The sequence below is a fragment of the Dasypus novemcinctus genome, chromosome 2, assembly GCF_030445035.2.
Source record: "Dasypus novemcinctus isolate mDasNov1 chromosome 2, mDasNov1.1.hap2, whole genome shotgun sequence".
Classification (NCBI taxonomy): Eukaryota; Metazoa; Chordata; class Mammalia; order Cingulata; family Dasypodidae; genus Dasypus; species Dasypus novemcinctus.
Window position 1 is genome coordinate 199808768 of NC_080674.1, and position 21013 is coordinate 199829780.

Consider the following 21013-nt stretch of genomic DNA (forward strand, 5'->3'; position numbering starts at 1 on the left):
GGCTGAGATAGAGGCCTGAATGACAGCAGAGAAGGGAGCCATATACCCGATTACCCACAACTGAGCTCAGAGAGAGAGCTTGGCTTGCTGCCTTGATTTGTGCAAAGCTGTCATTATGCACTGCCATGTGTCTGATCACTCACAGCTGTAGCTCTTGTGAGACAGCATCTCTGAAGATGCCTTGATTTGGACACTTCCATGGCCTTAGAACTGTAAGCCTCTAAACTAGTAAATTTCCCTTATAAACACCAACACATTTTGGTATATTGCTCCCAGCAGTTTTTAGCACACTAAAGCAAATATAAAATCTGAAGAATAAAGGAATGGAATTTGGGTAAGAGGAAACCTGATCAACAGAAATGGGTTGTACTTCTAAGGTACCAAGGAGAATGGAGGGCTAGTGAAGTGCTGGTGTGCTGGCTCAGTGGCACCACTATGTGTCATTTAAGCAGCAGGTAAGATTCTGGCAGCTAAGAAAGGTCATCCCTGCTGTTTAGGGTGAAGGCTACTCTTACAATTTTGAGTAGAGATGTGAGAATAAAGAAGGGATGACAAGGCACAGAGAGTGTAGACAAAGAGAGTAGCTTGTGACCACCACTTGGCTTGGAAAAACAAGAGAATAAAAAGGGCTTAGAACATAGATGTGCAATGGACACAACCAATCCAATGTCCACAGAGAAAATGTGGCATTGGTGTGGGAAGGGTGGCCATGGTGGCTGCTGGGTGTGGGGAATGGGAGGAAGAGACGAGATGTGGAGGCGTTTTAGGGACTTGGAGTTGTCCTGGGTGGGGCTTCACGTTCAATTACGGGACATTGTAGATCCCCCCAGGGCCCACTGGATGGAACGTGGGAGACTGTGGGCTATGATGTGGACCACTGGCCATGAGGTGCAGCAATGCCCAGAGATGTACTTACCAAATGCAATGGATGTGTCATGATGATGGGAGAGAGTGTTGCTGTGGGGGAGTGGGGGGTGGGGACGGTGGGGGTGAATGGGACTGCATATTTTTTGAATGTAATATTTTTTTTAAATGAATTTTAAAAAAAGGGCTTAGAAGTCAAAAGAGATTGGGAACTGGGGGGAGGGCTGCCTGGCACATCTTGAAAGGACGCAGCTACGCTCAGAAATGTGGTATGTTGAAGCAAAGACAAAGCAGGGGAAAATACTCTCCTCTTCTTCCCAAGTTTTCTCCTGATCTTCTGGTGCTTTCAATCATGAATCCTAAGTACAATTAAGCAAGCAACCACATTGAGTTAAGAGGACACAGTCCACAGGGATCAGCTTCCCCTGTCACAGACCAGTACAAAGAAAGTAATAAAATGGCTCAGAATTCAATGAATAAAATCATCCCCAGTTTTTCTCTTTCAGCCCTGACTTCTTGAGCACAAGTTTTCATTCTCAAACATTTGTTCTAGGATTACCTAATGCCATTTTCACCACCAGGCATCATGCTTGTGTTCCAGGCAAGAAGAAGCAGTCAACTACAGGGAAAAATACTTCTTCTCTCTATTTAAAAAAAAAATAACTATGGTTCACAACCTTCTTCTCCTTTCTGTCTCCTGTAGTTGTGCAGTGGATAGGCATGACAGTGGTGCAGTGAGGCTATTGGGTTGGGCAGTACTAGTTAGTGAGGAGGGTAAGGTGGAGAGCATGGATTGGACTGTCCATAGAACTGGGGAAAGGTTTGGGGGAAGGACCAAGTGAACACTGGGGATTTGCAGGTATGTAGTTGAAACTACAACATTTGGAATGTTCTTTTGGCAATATGGCAAGGGAGGGTTGCTGGCTAGAGTGTTGGATATGGGGGGCATTTGGGTCAGGGCACACCTGGGTCAGGCTTCTAGAGAATGAGTGTTCATCTTGTCATAGTGTGTTGTATCAGTGGGTGGACACTCCCATAATGAGCAGGAATGTGTTGGACTCACATCCTGGGGAATACTGCTATATTCTCAAATATAGGGGCAGGAGTCTGTTGAGAGCATAGGCGGTGCCTAATAGGGGAAGACAGGCCAGTATGTCAGTCCCTCAGTGTTGTTGCAAGTAACTATGAATCTTGTTATTCAAGGAGTTAAGCTTGGTGATTGCCATGAGTCCTGAGGGGAAGGGGAGGGAGGAATAGAATAGAAGGAACAAGGGGCATTTTTAGTGTGATGGGATTGTTCTAAATGATCTTGCAATGATGGATATAGACCATGGTAAATTTCAGCAAAATTTATAAAAGTGTATGGTCCAAAATGTAAATGATAATATAAATCATTTATCATGGTTAGTAGCTATGCTTCAATACTTCACATCAATTGTAACAAATATACTGTTCACATTCAAATGTTGTTAGTAGGGGAAAGGAAGAAAGGGGAGGATGTTGGGTATATGGGAATCCCCTATATTCTGTATTTGACTTTTCTTTTCTTAATATTGTTTTTTAATTGTCCTTTTTTAAAAGATACATAGATCACAAAAAAATGTTACATTAAAAAATATATGAGTTTCCCATATACCCATACCTCACCCCACCCCCACTCCTCCCACAACAACCTCTTTCATCATTATGGCACATCCATTGCATTTGGTGAATACATTTTGGAGCACTGCTGCACTTCAAGAATTATAGGTTACATTGTAGTTTACACTCTCTCCTCAGTCCATTTAATGGATTATGGAAGGATATATAAAGTTCTGCATCTGTGCCTGCAATATCATTCAGGACAACTCCAAGTCCTGAAAATGCGCCCATATTGCACCTCTTCTTCCCTCTCCCTGCCCTCAGCAACTCCCGTGTCCACTGTCACCACATCAATGATAAAATTTCTTGCCACAGTGTACTTGACTTTTCTGTAACCTAAAGTTTCTTTGAAGACAAGATGAAAAAAAAATAAGTCAATGGGGGAATAAACAGAAGAAAATGTCACTGTACATACAAGGTAACAAATCTTACAGTGATGAAAGACCTAATGTCAAAAATTATTATTAATTTTATATTTTTTATTGTTTCAACATTTTGAATTTTTTTTGTATTTTATTTGTTACTTTTTAAACTATCATCCTTCCATTTTCTTATTAATTGTATTTGGTTATTTTCTTAGCTTCATTTTTGAAGTTTTGGGTCGTCACAGAAGGTTACAACTGTGGTGGGGAGTATCATTGGTGTGGGGTGTCAGTAATGGAGAATACAAAGGAGGAATTTCACCTGGGCATAGCTATAAGGCTTATAAATGTGTTCAAGTGTTCATGGGAATTGTCATGGGGGTGGAGAGTCACACAATAACCAAAACAATATCGAATTCCCATCCTGGGGAGTTCTGTCACATTCTCTAATGGAACAGCAAGAATCCCCCATTAACAGTGACCAGTGAAGGAGGATGGACTGTTGATGGGCCATTGATATTGAGGACTATACTTATGAACATTTACTTTTGAAATTGAAACTTACCCTATTATTTTGGGGTGCCTAAGAGTTACCTCCTCAGAGCTTCCTTGTTGCTCAAATGTGGACTCTCTTTAAGTTGAACTCTGTATATAAATATTACCTTCCCTCCAGCGTGGGACATGAGCCCCAGAGATGAGCCTCCCTGGCACTGAGGGATTACATCCAAGCACCAACTAGCAATGCAACTGGAAAAAGACCTTGACCAAAAAGGGGAAAATGTAAAGACAAATGAGTTTATAAGGCTAAGATATTTCAAAGTGTGTTGGGAAGTCATTCCAGAACTTATGCTTATGCATATCTCAGCAGGATCTCATTGACTACCATAGTAAATATTGCCTCAAATAGCAGAGAAATACAGACACAATAGGCAGGGCAGACAGCTCAGGAGTTTGGTGCCCTGCCAGTTGGCCCTACTTGAGAATATTTGCTCCCCAGTGTGACAGAGTTGGACTTAGTCATGGTTTCCCAACATATGGCTCTTCTGCCCCTTCTATTTAAACCTATAGTTAATGCTAGAGTTGATAGATTTATGTCCAAGAGACTTAAATCCTTGGGCTGTCCATGTGCCAGCTGGGCCCTGAATCTTAATAGAGTTGCAACACCTACTCTTCAGTTCATTGAACTCACCCAGGACAACTAACAAGGAGATGATGATGGACAATGATCATCCCAAGGAACAGAGAGAGTGTACAATTGCAATCAAGATGGTCCCATCCCCTTGGAATCTAAGCCCCCACTTAATTAGAAGTGGAGGGAGCATTGCCATCCCAGAATCCTCAAGATTGGTGAATGAACAATCACCACTTATTGGTATTCTAGTATAGAATTCCTATAAGTCTTACTGGTCTAGTAATAAAAGAACTTTCATCATCGATGTGGAGGCAGTGACCCCTGGAGGTTTTGAGGTCAGGGAGAGGGAAAACAGGTAAAATATGGAGTCATTTTTGGGATTTGGGAATTTTTCTGAATAACATTAAAATGACAAATGCAGGTGACTACATATCTTGCCATAATCTACAAAATTGTGCAAAAGAAAGTGTAAACAAAATGTAAACTATAATCCATGCTCAGTGGCAGTGCTTCAAAATGTGTTCATCAATTGTAACAAATGTACTACACAAATAAAGGATGTCATTAATGTGGGAAAATGTGGGGTGGGTTGGGAGCAGGGCATATGGAATCCCCTGTAGTTTTTATGTAATATTTATGTACTCTAAGTATCTTTAAAACAAAATAAGAAAGTATGTTTTAAAAAAATAAGAATTGAAAAAATTTTAACTATGAAGGTTAAGTCCCAAATATTTCCTACATTTTTTGGGTCAAAACTGGGCCACTTCTAGCTTCAAGGCAGATAGATAATTGAGCATTTAAATCTGGTCACATTGTTTTCTCAAACAAATTGATGTTCAATAAGTTAAGGAATAAAGGGGTGATGGATCTTGGATAGAATTGATCATGATCAGCAAAATATGAGTGGGATTATCTTGGTAGAGAATGAGAAAAAGGAAAGCCAGGAAGAGAGAAAGTGTGATCAAGGTCTAGAAGTTTAGAAAGAGCATATTGTGGGAGCAGGAGTAGCTCAGGGTTGAGCACCTGCTTTGAATGTATGAGGACACAGGTTCAATACCTGCTATTCCCTAAAACAATTCTGCTTGCAGTTGTAGGCACTCGTGGCTCCCTTGTATGGTGGTTGACCTTCTTCACCTCCCTGTTAGCTGGCTGGAGTAAGTTCATTAAACCAGAGGGTAGAAGTTGCAGGTCTGTTGAGGCTCAGGGCCTGGCTATCACATGGACAGCCCAGAGATTCAGGTCCCCTGAGCATACACCAAACCCCAGCACCAACCAGTAAAAGTAACAGAAGAGGTCCAGTAAAAGTAACAGGAGAGGCTTGTGAACAAAGATCACATCTGAGTTCAACTCCTTCACACTCAGGAACACAAACTCCAAAGTAGGGCCAACTCACATGGCACTGAACTCCATCTGCCATGACCACAGAACACGTGGATCTCTGTAGCACTCAGAAGAACAGATACCTGGGCTTGTATTTACTTTGGCTGTCCTGGGACACTGCTGAGGTGTGCATAAGAGTGACCCCCTCTGATGACCTTCTGACTCTTTTTTGGAAACTCATAGACATATAAACTCAACTAAGTGTTTCTTGATAATCATGTCCCACTCAATCATAGTTTGCCCAGAATTTTTTCAGTGCTGCCTTTACTTCCTTGTTCCTTAGGGTATAGATAAGTGGGTTAAGCATGGGGGTCACCACAGTGTGGAAGTGGGAAACAAACTTTCCCTGGTCCTTGGCTCTGTTCTTGGCTGGCTGCAGATACATGAAGATAGTGGCTCCATAGATGATGAAGACCACCATCAGGTGGGAAGGGCAATTCCAAATGCTTTATGTCTCCCAGTGGCTGACTTGATCTTCAGAATTGCTTGAGCAGTGTACCCATAGGAGGTTAGGATGAGTGACAAAGACACCACCAGGAATAATACACTAAGTACAAAGAGCTCAGCCTAGTTGAATGTGGTGTCCACACATGCCAACGTGATGAGCACAGGGACCTCACAGAATTAATGATCCAACTGGCGATTACTACAAAAGGGCAGCCAAAGGGTGAGTGTGTATTGAATCAACATGGTGTCCTCCCCACTGAGCCATGCCATAGAGGCCAAGACATGGCAGAGCCGAGGATGCATGACAAAAGCATAATGTAGAGGATGCAAACAGCAACATAGCAATCATAGGACATCACAACCAGGAGGATACACTCAGTGGAGTCCAGTGCAAGGGAGGCATAGAGTTGAATCACACAGTCTCCAAACGTGATGGACTTATCTGAACCCTGAAGGTTGACTAGAAGCTGGGTAATGATACTGCTGGTGAAGCAGAGGTCCAGGAAGGAGACATGGGAGAGGAAAATATGGATTAGAGTGGACTTACTGGTCTTCTACTATAGAACTATTGTGACTCTAGCAATGGAAGAAATTGTATCATTGATATGGAGACAGTGGCCATGGTAGTTGCTGAGGGCAGGGAGAGGGAAGAAGAGATGTGATGTGGGGGCATTTTGGGGACTTGGAGTTGTCCTAAATGATATTGCAGGGTCAGATGCTAGATATTATATACCCTGCCATAAACCACTGAATGGACTGGGGAAGAGTGTAAACTACAATGTAAACTATAATCCAAGCAGTGCAGAAGTACTTCAAAATGTATTCACCAAATAAAATGAATGTGCCACAGTGATGAAAGAGGTTGTTGATATGGGAGGAGTGGGGGTGGGGTGGGGTGTGGGGTATATGGGAACCTCATATATTTTAATGTAACATTTTTTGTCATCTATGTATCTTTTAAAAAAAGACAATGAAAAAATAACGTTAAAAAATGAATTAATTTTTTTAAAAAGTATGTAGGAGCGTGGAGTTTACAGTTCAAGACAGACACTAAGATGATGGTAGTCTTGCATAGATGAGTCAGGAGGTAAAGGAGCAAGATTATTCCAAAGAGAACCAGCTCCAACTGAGACTTGTCTGAAAAACCTATCAGAATGACTCCAGGGAGGGCACTCAGATTGGTCCACTGCATTACTCTCACTTTGATCATTCATTCCTGAAAGACAAAGTCATAAAATGTATTCACCTCATGGATTTTACGTCGTGCTGGGAAATCAAATTTTGGAAATAGATGAAAGGAAAAGGCAAAGTAGAGAATACTAATGTGTGATATCTTTGATTATCCCATAAACACTGTCTATTTGCAATAGGTTTTCCATCTATCTTGAGGATGAAACAAAAGGTCATAGGGATAATAAAGAGGAAATGCATCAAGACTGAGGTTTTTCCCACATTTTCATAAATATTAATTTTTTCAATGTAAATGTAATGACATTTTATAGAAACTGTGGGGACTATAAATACCAGAGAAATAGAGTACATTAGCAAAAGCTACCAAATAGGTAGGTACGTTAAGTAGACACAATGATGAAGTACATCAGCATGTACATGATCACTTTTGTGCATGCAATGCATTATAAGAATGCAGAAGAGGTTGAGTAACCCACAGAATAAGTTCAAAATTAGTTCTAGGGTGACATGACAATTTGCTCTTAAAAATATGTGGAGTTAAAAAACTAGGCCTACTGAATTGCCTGAGTCTAGAAATTGAGGTTACACTATAGGGTGGCATAGAAAATTTTTCAAAAGCAAGTAACTCACTGATTTGAAATAATTAGAATAAGTAAACTCTTAGAGTCAAAATCTAGAATGCAGGTTACCAGGGGAAGAGGTGGGGATAGGGAATAGGAAGTTAAATCTTAAAGTATACAGAGTTCCTATTTGGAATGATGGAAAGGTTTTGGTAGTGGATGGTGTTGATGGTAGTACAACACTTTGAATGTAATTAACAACTCCAAAAATGTATCCAAAAGTGATTAAAAGGGGAAATCTTAGATTGCATATATGGTAACAATAATTTTTTTAAAAATCCATGGAACTATACTACACAGTGACTGCTATGTTAAACAATGAACCCTAGCTAATAGTACAGTTGTAAAAATATCCTGTCATCAATAGTATCGAATCTTCCACAAAAATACAAGGTGTTGGTGGCAGCGTGGTGTATAGGAACACTGTATTTTGTGCATGGTTGTTCTGTAAACTCACAACTTCTCTAATAGAGAAAACAATAAAAAAGCAAATAACTAAATTTGAGAGAGATTATTGCATATATTGACTAAATCAAATAACAGGGTATGGTAATTAAAGGTAAATTTGAGTCAATTTTTCAAAGACCTTAAATGTCAGTAAACCTTATTTGGATATTATTCATCAAGTAAAAGGGAAGTAAAGTCTTTGTAAGAGGGATGTGGTTTTGTTTGAATTTTCTTTTTAAAGATATGTGTCTACAGAGTGTAGTAAAATTTAAAACAGAAACCGCTCTAATCCAGAAACTATGTTTAAAAAAATAAATGGATATATTTATACATATATATATGAATGACTATATGAAGAGCTTATTATTAATTTTTTGAGATCATATTTTATACTCTACCTAATTTTCACATTCAGTTCTGTTTAATTTATGAACAATTATTTAAGGGCACATTTTAAAGTACTGTACATCTCTTAGAGAAATAATATTAATTGTCTTTGGACATGAAATCAATTAATGTATCCATCCTTATTTATTGAATGAATATTGTTTTCAAGGTCCTACACTATATATCAAGAATATAAAATTAAAAATACATTGCAATCAAGAACCTTGTTGGCTACTAGGAAGAAACAAGCAAGCCCCAAAATAAGTAGAAGTTGTTATTTGTTCCATCACATAATCTCCTAGCCACACCTAATTATAGCACAGAGGACAAACCTCCAGAGGAGGTATGAGGGTTGATGATGGTTTCAGGCCATCTCTGTGAACCCTCTCTTCATAGTAACCATGTGCAGATAAGTACCTACACATGTGAAGAAAAGGGAAGAAAGTGAGGAAAAACCAATAATGGTAAGGCAAGCAATAGAAATCTAACAAGCATTTACTCATTATGATTAGATAGCAGTGTAGGGAAGAGAGTCATGATGGATTTAGCAGAGATTTAAAGAGTAATTGACATAGGTTTTGAAAGTGGGCATAACTACTTAATTTCAGAGAAAAATTTCATGAAACTCATCAGGTCGTTTAGGAATGGATATGAATAAAGTCAAGGTTGCCAGTTTCAACAGCTGTGTAACCGACGTTTCTTTGCACCCTCTAACTTAAATACCCTGGTACGTATTCTTGCTTGCAGGCACCCTGTGGAAGTTCTTCCAGGGAATCTGCAAACTGGACATCATTAAATATGCTTGGAAAAGCAGCCACTAAGCACCGAGTCACTTGGGAGTGGAGTAAAACCCTAGTCTCTATCTGTAGGGGAGTGCCCATCAACATAATCATCTGAAAGGACCCCAAATCAAAGGGAAGATATACCAAATATAAACAATAGACCATAGTTACTAATTATATTTTGATGATGTTCTTTCATAATCTGTAACAAATATTCCACAACCATGCAAGATGTTTGTGGAGGAGAAATTTATGGGAACTCTGCAAGTTATGCATGAATATTAGTAAACTCACAACTTCTCTAATAAAAAATATATATATTTTTAAAATGTCCAGTTCTAGTCCAGGCACTTAGAAAATAAATCCAGTGGTACCTCTCACATTGAAGAGCTTGGGAGTTGTTTCTCTCTGAACAACAGAATGCACTCTCTGGTCTGAATGTTGGGCTCAGAAAGCTTCTGTCTACTCTGACCTGCTTTAGAAAAGAGAAATGTGTCCTCCCTCTTTATGTTACATTTTTCCTGAGAGACTGCCAAGTTTGGAATGCCAGCTATCTACAGAGGTTCAAGAGAGGGGTGATAAATCTGTACACTAGGCTCAGTGTGATCACTGACCCACTCACCTTGGCAAATGATTTCCTTTCCTCAGAAATAAGTTTCTCCATATATCAAGTGAGGGTGTTAACAACAGCTTCTTGATGCATCTAACATATCTTGTCATGAGGAATTGAAACCATATTTGCTATAAAATACGATATCTTAGCATGACCCTATGAACTGTGAGTTTAAAAGATGACTATGGGTTCCTGGTGGTCATGATAATAAGAAACATTTACCTTGGGCTTACCAGGTGCCAAGCTCTGTTCTGAGATCTTGACCTCTAAGAGACTATTTAGTGCAGTAACACACCGAAGGAGACTTTAGGGGAGAGACAGAATTTGAGCACAGGGGTTCACCTTACAAAGTTCTTAATTGCTGTATTTTGAGTTTTAGTTTTAGGCTTCCCAGCCTATGCTGATACCTTGGAGAATACTCAGATACTTAGCAATTAAACACTTGATCTTCGAATATCTTTAGGAAGCCTTAACACTACACAACTGTAGATAGAAAACAATGTCACTTTGGTGCTTTAACAATTCCTATTTCACGTATGTGTAGTGAACGTCCTGATTTTGGATAAGAAGAGGAAGTGATGTTGAATTTAAATATATTATGCAGACAGAACTGGTGGCAGGTGGTCTTCTGATAAATATTAAGGGCAACAATGGCAACAAGAAAGGGACAAGGAGTATAAGGAATATAATTGTGGGAGAACTAGCGGTTATGATAAACCTTGCCACTTCTAGAGCTGAGGATATTAGCTTACTTAACCAATTGAGTAAAACTTGGCATGAATGAGGTTATAACATAAAGACTTAATCTCAGGTATTATTTTCTTTTTCACAAATACCCATGTAAGACAATGTGGGGAGAGGGGTAGTAGTCTTAAATTGTTTTTCCTTCAACATGAAGAACCCTAAAATCTACTAGGTCTAGGAATATCCACTCCAATCAATGTGTCACAGGGTTATGAATAGACCCTACAAGTAAGATAAACTGATAGAGGAAGTCATGCAATCAGCCATAAAAATCTGTTAAGGAATTTACATGTAATTGATTACCTGAGCTTCCCAGTGGAAGCCCACAGTTGAACTTTGCTTTGGTAGGGGAACACAACATCATTCCTACAAGAGTCATATAAAGTGATCTCAGTACTCATGTACCATTTTTATTGTGTTGATTAGTTCTTACTTTGCCCTGAGATGGAATAAGAACATAGAGAAGAAAATTGAGCAAACATGTAAATCCTATCAGAGCCACAATTTAGGCATTGACATAGGAAAGGGTGATATTGTTACCATCATGTCTGAATATTGTGTGCCTCAAAATTAAGGAGGTACAATTAAAAACATACTGTTGTGAGCTCACAATACTGCAGAAGAAGATTAAATCTTTTCAGATTCTCACAAAGGCAATGGTATGATAGGAAGTCATTGAGCAGCCATCTATCATGTACCCACAGACCCTTTTTCTCTGGAAATACATGCCCCAGTTACCTTTACTTTGCTCCATGGTGACATTGATCTAAAATGGTTGGCCACCAAGCATTGCAGGTCCTTGAACTCATGCCTTCATCTCTATATGTTTGTGCTTCCTCCCCTGGAAGATGGAAATGAAAAATAAAGTGCTTTCTGGACATGCTCTGTGAAAAATTAAAATCACTTTTAAAGTTAACAGAAGGGAGAGGTGGGGCAAGATGGCATCTGAGTGAGTGCACCTCATAATCTCTCCTGCAAAGAAGTGGCTGAGTAGCATCAGAGTCCTGATGGACTGGGCTGTTTCAGGGGCTTGCAGGGCAGGAGGTGTCTGGATGTCGATTTTGTGAGACAGAGATTCTTGCAAGAGGTAGATTTTTGGGTTTCTGACATGGAGGTCAGAAGTTCTGAGTGGAACCCTTCCCCGTAGGGCTGGTAGCCCGGCTGTGGTGATCCCTGAAAACTCTGTTGTGCTGTAGTGTTCCCAAACCCTGAGTGGGTTGTTTTGGGGGCTTGCAGGGCAGGAGGTGTCTGGATGGCAATTTGGTAAGACAGTAACAGAAGAGATTCTTATGAGAGGTGGAATTTTGGGTTTCTGACATGAAGGTCAGAAGTTGTGGGCAGGACCCCTCCCCCTAGGGCTGGCAGCCCAGCTGGGGTGATCCTTGAAAACTTTGTTGTGTTGCTATGTTCCCAAACCCCATGTTTGCCAGATGTGTGGTTCCCAGGTCTGTATCCCCTAAACCCTTGTAGCCCACACTCCAGAGAATCATATACCTTGAGTCTGCAATATCACGGACTTCCCATTCCTGAATCCACTACACCCAGAAGTCTGTCTGACCTCCTTGATTACCCAACCCCTTGGTGTTTTTGTTATTTGTTTATTTTCTCCTTGAGCTTGAAGGAGTGTACCAGCTGACTTGGGGAGAGTCTGGGAAGAAAGGAGAGGTGAATCTGCTGAGAAAGCCCAATTTACCTACACGTCCTGGGATAGGAAACTTGGTCTGGGAGAAGGTGGAGTCAGAAAATCAATTAGACCTCCCCTAGCACACCTAAGGGGGAGGGACTGTAGGATTGTAGGATGTGCTATCCAAGCTCCAATAGCATATTTTGGGGTTTCTGGTGAGGTGTAGGTGCTCTCACACTGGAAATAAAGAGTCATAGTCTTCTGTGTTGAGTTGGTTCAACAAGGACCCACTTGAATCTCCTACCGGACATCTCAGGCAGCTTTCATGCTGCCCTGGGAGAGAGAGAAGTGAGGAAGGGAGAAAGGGGGAAGGTGAGATCCCTAAGCATATTATTTAACTGCAAAGAGGATTCCTAGCTTGAAATGTTGGTTCTTTTTTTTTTTTTTTTTGTCATGGTTGCTACTACTGCATTCTCTCCTGGTCTTTTCTCTCATTTTATCACCCAAGATCCTTTTTCATTTATTTAGTTTTTTCTCTTTTTCTTGCTTGTTTTCCCCCCTTTTCTTTGCCCCCCTTCTCTCTTTTTTCCCTCTCTTTTTCTTCTTTTTTATTTAATTTTCTTTATATAATAGGTGCTGCAGGGAGCACTTCACATTTGCTGTGTTTCCTCATCCTCCATTTCCTCTTTTTTGTGTGTATTGATTTTGGCCACCTACATTATCCCCTTTCCCCTACATCTTTCTATCCTCCATCATCTATTGTTTCTCTTACATTCCACCTCCCTTTCTTTGGCACCCAAATTCTCTGACTTTTTATTTCTAATACCTTTGTTCTGTTTTCTGTCTTTTATATTACTGTCTCTTAATATTACTGTCTTTCTTTTCTTTTTCCCGCTTTCATGAAAACAGACATTTTAATTCATATTATATTCCTCCCCATATTCAGTTGACTGTCTCATTATAGGTACTCTACTTACTGCTATAACTCTACACAACTTACATAAGTATAATATCCATTCTCCTAGATCTCACATTGTTGCTCTGTTAACATTTATTACCAATGTTACTTTATACATTTTCTTTTCTTACTCATTTTACTTTCCCTGGCCCTAATATGTTCCTAGCCAGCAACAAGAAAATAGAGTAAGAAGAACAAAGTGAAAAAGAGAAGAAATAATACTTACACATGAACAACAACTAATTAATTCCCAAGACTAGACAAAGAAGCTAAGGAACTGATTAAACCTGTCAAGATAAAATGATGACCAGATAGCAACAAAAAACTACAAACCAAAATAATAATCAGGAAAACATGGCTGAATCCAATGAACAAACTAAAAATCAGGAAAAGGAGCAAAACATCAGACAAGTAATTAAAGTTCTCAAAACATATATTAATAACCAGTTTAATGAAGTAAAGGAAGAAATTAAGAATATGAGGAAAACACTTGGAGAGAATACAGAAGAAATTGCAATCATACAAAAAAAATAGTGGATATGATGGTGATGAACAGCACAATTCAAGAAATCAAAAATAAACTCACACCAAATAACACCAGATGAGAAGAGGCAGAGGAGAGAATTAGTGATGTGGAAGACAGTACATCTGAAAACAAACAGATAGTAGAACTGATTGATAAAAAGATAGAAAAAATTCACCCGGGACTTGGGGACCTGAATGATGATGCAAAATGCCCAAACATAGGTATTATACACATCCCAAAAGGAGAAGAGAAGGGAAAGAGGACAGAAGGGGTGTTGGAGGAAATAATGGCTGAAAACTTCCTAAATCTACTGAGAGAGATTGATGTACACGTACAGGAAGCACAACGTACACCAAACATCATAAATCCCAACAGGCCTACCCCAAGACATATACTTGTCAAATTATCCAATGCTCAAGACAAAGAGAAAATTCTAAAAGCAGTAAGAGAAAAGAGAACCATCGCATACAAGGGAAGCTCCATAAGATTAAGTATTGATTTCTCATCTGAAACCATGGAGGCAAGAAAGCAGTGGTATGATATAGTCAAGGTACTAAAAGAAAAAAATTTCCAACCAAGAATACTCTACCCAGCTAAGCTAGCATTCAAAAATGATGGGGAGTTCAAAATACTCACAGATAAACAGAAATTAAAAGTGTATGCTAACAAGAATCCTACCCTTCAAGAAATACTAAAGAGCGTTCTGCAGGAAGAAAGAAAAAAACAGGAGAGGCAGAGTTGGAGGAGAGTGTGAGAACAACAAAAAAGACAAAAAGAAAAGGAAAAAACAAATAAACAAAATATGACAAACACAAGTCCAAACAAAATAAGGCTAACATAAATAATTCCTTGAAAGTAATAACACTGAATGTCAATGGATTAAACTCACCTGTCAAAAGATTCAGACTGGAAGATTGGATAAGGAAATATGACCCATCTATATGCTGTCTACAAGAAACACATCATAGACCTAGGAACTCACGGAGGTTGAAAGTGAATGGATGGAAAACAATCTTACAAGCAAACAAAAACCAATAAAAGGCAGGAGTAGCTATATTAATATCAGACAAAATAGACTTTAAATGCAAAACAATTGTGAGAGACAAAGATCAATACTACATATTACTGAAAGGGATAATCTTTCAAGAAAAATGAACAATCATAAATATTTATGCACCTAACAAGGGCACCTCCAAATACGTGAGGCAAACACTGGAAAAACTAAGTGAAAGAATGGATGCCTCTACAATTATAGTAGGAGACTTTAACACACCACTATCAACTTTGGACAGAATACCTCAAAAGAGAATCAATAAAGAAACAAAAACTTTGAACAATGTATTAGAGGAACTTGACCTAATAGACATATACAGAATGTTACACTCAAATACAGCAAGATATATGTTCTTCTCAAGTTCACATGGATCATTCTCCAAGATAGACCACATGCTAGGCCACAGAAGAAGTCTCAATGAATTCAGAAAGATTGAAATCATACAAAATAATTTCTCTGACCACAGTGGAATGAAGCTGGAAATCTGCAAGGGCCAGAGACCCAGACTTGGCTCCAAGATTTGGAAGTGAAACAACATACTCTTAGAAAAACAGTGGTCAAGGAGGAGAACTCAAAAGAAATTAATAATTACCTTGAAACTAATAAAAAAGATTACATAACATATCCAAACTTATGGGATGCCACAAAAGCAGTATTGAGAGGGAAATTTATAGCCATAAATTCATACATTAAAAAAGAAGAGCGAGCTAAAATTGAACAATTAACTTCACACTTGGAGCAATCAGTAAAAAAAACAACAAAGTAACACCAAAGGAAGAAGAAAGAAAAAAATAACAAAGATCAGAGCAGAACTAAATGAAATAGAAAATAAGAAAGCACTTGAAAAAATAAACAAAACCAAGAGGTGATACTTTGAGAAGATCAATAAAATTGACAAACCCTTAGCTACACTAACAAAGGAAAAAAGAGAGAAGATGCAAATACAGAAAATAAGAAATGAGAAAGGGGATGTCACCACTATCCAATAGAAATAAAGAACTATTTTAAGAGGAGACTTTGAAAAACTATATTCCAACAAGAAGGGCAATTTAGAGGAAACGGAAAAATTCCTAGAAACACATAAGCAACCTACATTAACAAAAGAAGAAATTGACAATCTCAACAAACTAATCACAAGTAAAGAGATAGAATCAGTCATTAAAAACCTCCCAACTAAGAAGAGCCCTGGGCCAGATGGCTTCAGAGATGAATTCTACCAAACATTCTGGAAAGAACTAACACCAACCTTGCTTAAAGTCTTCCAAAAAATTGAAACAGAGGGGACATTGCCTAATTCATTCTATGATGCCAACATTACCCTAATACTAAAGCCAAACATAAACGCCACAAGAAAGGAAAATAACAGACCAATTTCTCTAATGAATCTAGATGTGAAAATCCTCAACAAAATACTTGCTAATCATATTCCAAAACACATTAAACGAATTATACACCATGACCAAGTGGGATTTATTCCTGGTATGAAAGGATGGTTCAACATAAGAAAATCAATTAATGTAATACACCACATAAACAGATTGAAGGGAAAAAAATCACACGATCATATCTATAGATGCAGAAAAAACATTTGACAAAATACAGCACCCTTAATAAAAACACTGCAAAAGATCACAATAGAAGGAAACTTTCTGAACATGATAAATGGTATATGTGAAAAACCCACAGCTAACATCATTTAAAATGGTGAAATCCTAAAATCTTTCCCTCTAAGATCAGGAACAAGACAAGGATGCCCACAATCACCTATTCTAAAATAGTGTTAAAAGTATTTGCTCAAGCACTGTGGCAAGAACCAGACATAGAAGGCATCTAAATTGGAAAGGAAGAAGTCAATATTTCATTATTTGCAGATGATATGATCCTATACATAGAAAATCCTGAGAAGTCTACAACAAAGCTAGAATTTATAAATGAGTTCAGTAATGTCACAGATTATAAGATCAGTGTGCAAAAATCAGTGGCATTTCTGTACAATAATGACAAATCTGAGGAAGAAATCAAGAAACAAATACCATTTACAATGGTAAATTAAAAAATCAAATACCTAGGAATAAACAAATAAAGATGTAAAAGACTTATACACAGAAAACTACACAACACTGTTCAAGGAAATCAAAGACCTAAATAAATGGAAGAATATTCCCTGTTCAAAGATGGGAAGACTAAATATCATTAAGATGTCTATCCTACTCAAACTGATCTACAGATTCAATGCAATCCCAATAAAAATCAACACAGCATTCTTTAATTTACTAGAAAAATTATGAAATTTATTTGGAAATGAAAGAGGCCCCAAATAGACAAACACATACTGAAAAAGAAAAATGAAATTGGAGGAATCACACTACCTGACTTCAAAACGTACTACTAAGATACAGTAGTGAAAATGGCATGGTATTGGCACAAGGATAGACACACTGACCAATGGAACAGAATTGAAAGTTCTGATATAGATCCTCATATGTACACTCATCTGATATCCTCAAAGGCCACCAAACCCATTCAATTGGGAGAGAATGGGCTCTTCAACAAATGCTGCCTGGAGAACTGGATATCCATACGTAAAAGAATGACCAAGCTGTCTCAGAGAGCTAGAGACTGGATGATAGGCTTAAAGGAAATTGGGGTAGAGGAAAGTTGCGAGTTGACACTTATATGGGCAAAATCTATGATAAGCTGGAAGCAAGTATTTGTAGAGGGAAGGGATAAAATGGGGGCATAGGGATACCTTTGGGTGGAACTTTGAGGGCTTGTGGGATGGGAGAATTGGTCAGATGGGTCTGATGGCCCAAGAAATTGGGGGAGGGTGGGGAAACATTTGGACATAGGAGATTGTCAGGGATGTGGTTGAAACTATAATGTTGAGAAAACTCATTAAAAAATATAATAAGGAAGTTTACCTGTTTAAGATGCTTTAGAGGAGACATCTGACACAGGGCAGGTTTCTAGGGAGTGTGTGAGTGCTCATTTTGTCATAGTGGATTATATTATTGGGTGGAGATCCATACAATGAGTGTGAAGTGTACCCACATCCTGGGGAGGACTGATGTTCTCAGACAGAGGGAATTTTGTCTCTTGAGAGAATCAGTGGCTCCCAATGGATTAGGGCAGTGGAGTATGTTAAGACCTCAAAGTTGTTGCAAGTATCTGTGAATATGATCCTTCAACTGATGAAGACTAATTGCCACTGTGGGCACTGTCAGGAGTGGGAGAGGGTATTGAATAGATGGAATCAGGGTAACTGTGGTGCAATGGAAGTGTTCCACAACATCATTCAATGGTGGATATAGGACATGTTATATTACACCAAAAATGTATAAAAGTCTATAGGCTAAAATGTACCCATAATGTAAAATGTAAGATAATTAAAAATTTAGAAAATTGTAAAGTCTAAAATATAAACCAAAATGTAAGCCAAAATGGAACCTTGGTTGAAAGCTATGTTTCAATATGTGTACATCAGCTGCAGCAAATATAACATGAACAGGTAAAAATATAATTGCTGGGGAAGGGACAAAGAGTTTGATGTTGTATATGTGGGAGTACTGTGTATTGCATATGTGAATTACTGTGATCTAAAACTTTTTTGAAGACAAAATAATAATAAGGAAAAAAAGGATGTAGAGACTGAGGAAGAGATGAAAGAAATTGCCTTGCCATTGTACATACAGGGCAACACCTATTGCAGTGATAAAAGGCAAAACATCAAAAACAAAGACTTTTCATTTCTTCATTTTTGATACCTCAATTTATTTTTACTTTTTAAAATTTCTCTAAATTAGTATGTATTCAATATCTAACTTTTAAACCCATCACTATATTCTACTTTACTATTAATGGAACCTGGCAATATATTAGGCTTCATATTTGAAGAAGTTTTGAACCACAGAAAGGTTCAACTATGGCAGGGGAGGAACACTGGTGTGGGGTGTTATTGATGGGGGGCACATCATTGGGAAGGATTTCTCCATGGCATGTATACAGGGTACATAAAAATGTTTGGATATTTTCATTCTGGTTTCAGTTAAAAATGACAACTGAGGGAATGCTGAGTTCCTGGCCAGGGGAGCTCTATCACATTCCCCAATGGAACAGCAACAATCCCCTAAATGCAATTGCAAAGACCAATAAAGAAGGATGGTCCAACGTGAGCCCTTGATACTAACAACTATGCTTATGAGCCTGTGTGCCCATAATATGAACTAGGCTTAGAGCTGCAGGGTGCCTAAGAGTTACCTCCTGAGAACCTCCATGTTACTCAAATGTGGCCACTCTCTAAGCCAAACATTACCTTCCTCCCAGTGTGAGACATGACTCCCAGGAATGAGCTTCCCTGGCACCAAGGGATTACTATCAAGCACAGATGATGATGTAACTAGAAAAAGACCTTGAATAAAAGGGTTAAGTCAGAGCAGCAGAACTTCTCAGCCTTTATGTAATATCAAGTGTTAAAAACTGTTTTGACCTTGAATAAAAGGGGGAAATGGAAAGGACAAATGAGTTTATATGGCTATGAGTCTCCAAAAAAGAGCTGGGAGGTCATCAGAGGGGTCATGCTTATATACACCTCAGCAGGGTCCCAGAGATAGCCAAAGTAGATATAACCCCAGGTATTGGTTCTCCTGAGGGCTACACAGACCGTTGTGTACTATGGTCATGGCAGATGGCTCTGGAGTTCAGTGCCATGTCAGTTGACCCTCCTTGGAGTTTGTGTTCCTGAGTGTGATGGAGATGGACTCAGATGTGACCTTTCTACACATGCCTCTTCTGTCACTTTTACTGGACCTATGGTTGTTGCTGGGGTTGGTGTATATGCAGGAGACCTGATGCTTTGTGACAGCCAGTCCCTGAGCCTCAGCAGATTTGCAACTCCTAACCTCTGGTTTCTTAAACTTACCTGGCCAGCTGACAGGGAGGTTTGAGGGTCAACCACCACACCAGGGAGCCAAGAGTGCCTACAACTGCAAGTAGGAGAATTGCATCCATCATCCATGTGGAATCTAAGCCCCCTCTCAATATAGAGGTGGAGTGGACGTAACCATCCCAGGGTCCACAGGATGAAGGAAGAGAGTATGGATTAGAATGGACTTACTGGTATTCTATTCTGGAACTATTGTGCTTAGTAATGGAAGAAAATGTAGCATTAATGTGGAGAAAGTGGCCACGGTAGCTGCTGAGGGTAGGGAGAGGGAAGAAGAGATATGATGTGGGGGCATTTTCAGGACTTGGAGTTGTCCTGGGTGGTACTGCAGGGACAGTTGCTGGACATTGTAAGTCCTGCCATGACCCATTGGGTGGACTGGGGGAGAGTGTAAACTACAATGTAAACCACTATTCATGTGGTGCAGCAGTGCTCCCAAATGTATTTACCAAATGCAATGAATGTGCCACAATGATGAAAGAGGTTATTGATGTAGGAGGAGTGGGGTGAGTGGGATGGGGGCTTTATGGCAACCTCATTTTTTTTAATGTAACATTAAAAAAACAAAGACAAAAAATAATAAAACAAAAAAAAGAAACATTTAGGAGTGACTTTTAAGGGTGAGTCATTTAATGAATGGTGACTCAATAAATAATTTGGTTCTGTTCATACCCATTTCAATGGGATTCAAAAGAAGAGATTAAATTAGAGCTTGAATTTCAGAATCTGAACAATCTGAGTTTGAATGCTCATTTCACTATGCAAGAGCTGTGGGACTTGGCCAATTTGCACAACAATTACATTATCTCTAAAGTAGACTGTATACTAGGACCTGAAATGGAACAGACCCAATTAAAACAGATCATTTTTCTAGAGATTTTAGTTTTTAAAGCTTGTTTTTATAAATTTTATTCTATGTATTAACCATAGCCATATATTAGATGACTCATAAAAATCATTATTGAATTATCATAAAAGTATTATAATTTTTCTTTTGCAAAGAACAGAGTGTTTTGACCCATTGCTGAGACAGAAAGAGCAAACCCTAAACTTCAGTGGCATTGTTCTATCAACTATAACTATGGATTGTTGAGCCCTTTAGTCCCACTCTGTAATCCCTGTTACACTCTGGGTTCATCTGTATTACTGCACCCCACCTCCAGTCCTGTAGTATAAGTTTCTGATTTTTTTTTTGCATTTCTCCCCTCACTAGGTTTTGGAGAATATCAAGTACATTATGATTTAATCACAGTTTAAAATAAAACCTTTATATATGACTTTATAATGACTCCTAGCTTT

At 38.7% G+C, this 21013-nt stretch overlaps 1 pseudogene; it reads right to left on the reverse strand.

Annotated features, from left to right (window-relative positions):
• Positions 1-5605: 5605 nt before the first annotated feature.
• Positions 5606-7036, reverse strand: LOC139440138 (olfactory receptor 2G2-like; annotated as a pseudogene).
• Positions 7037-21013: the final 13977 nt, after the last annotated feature.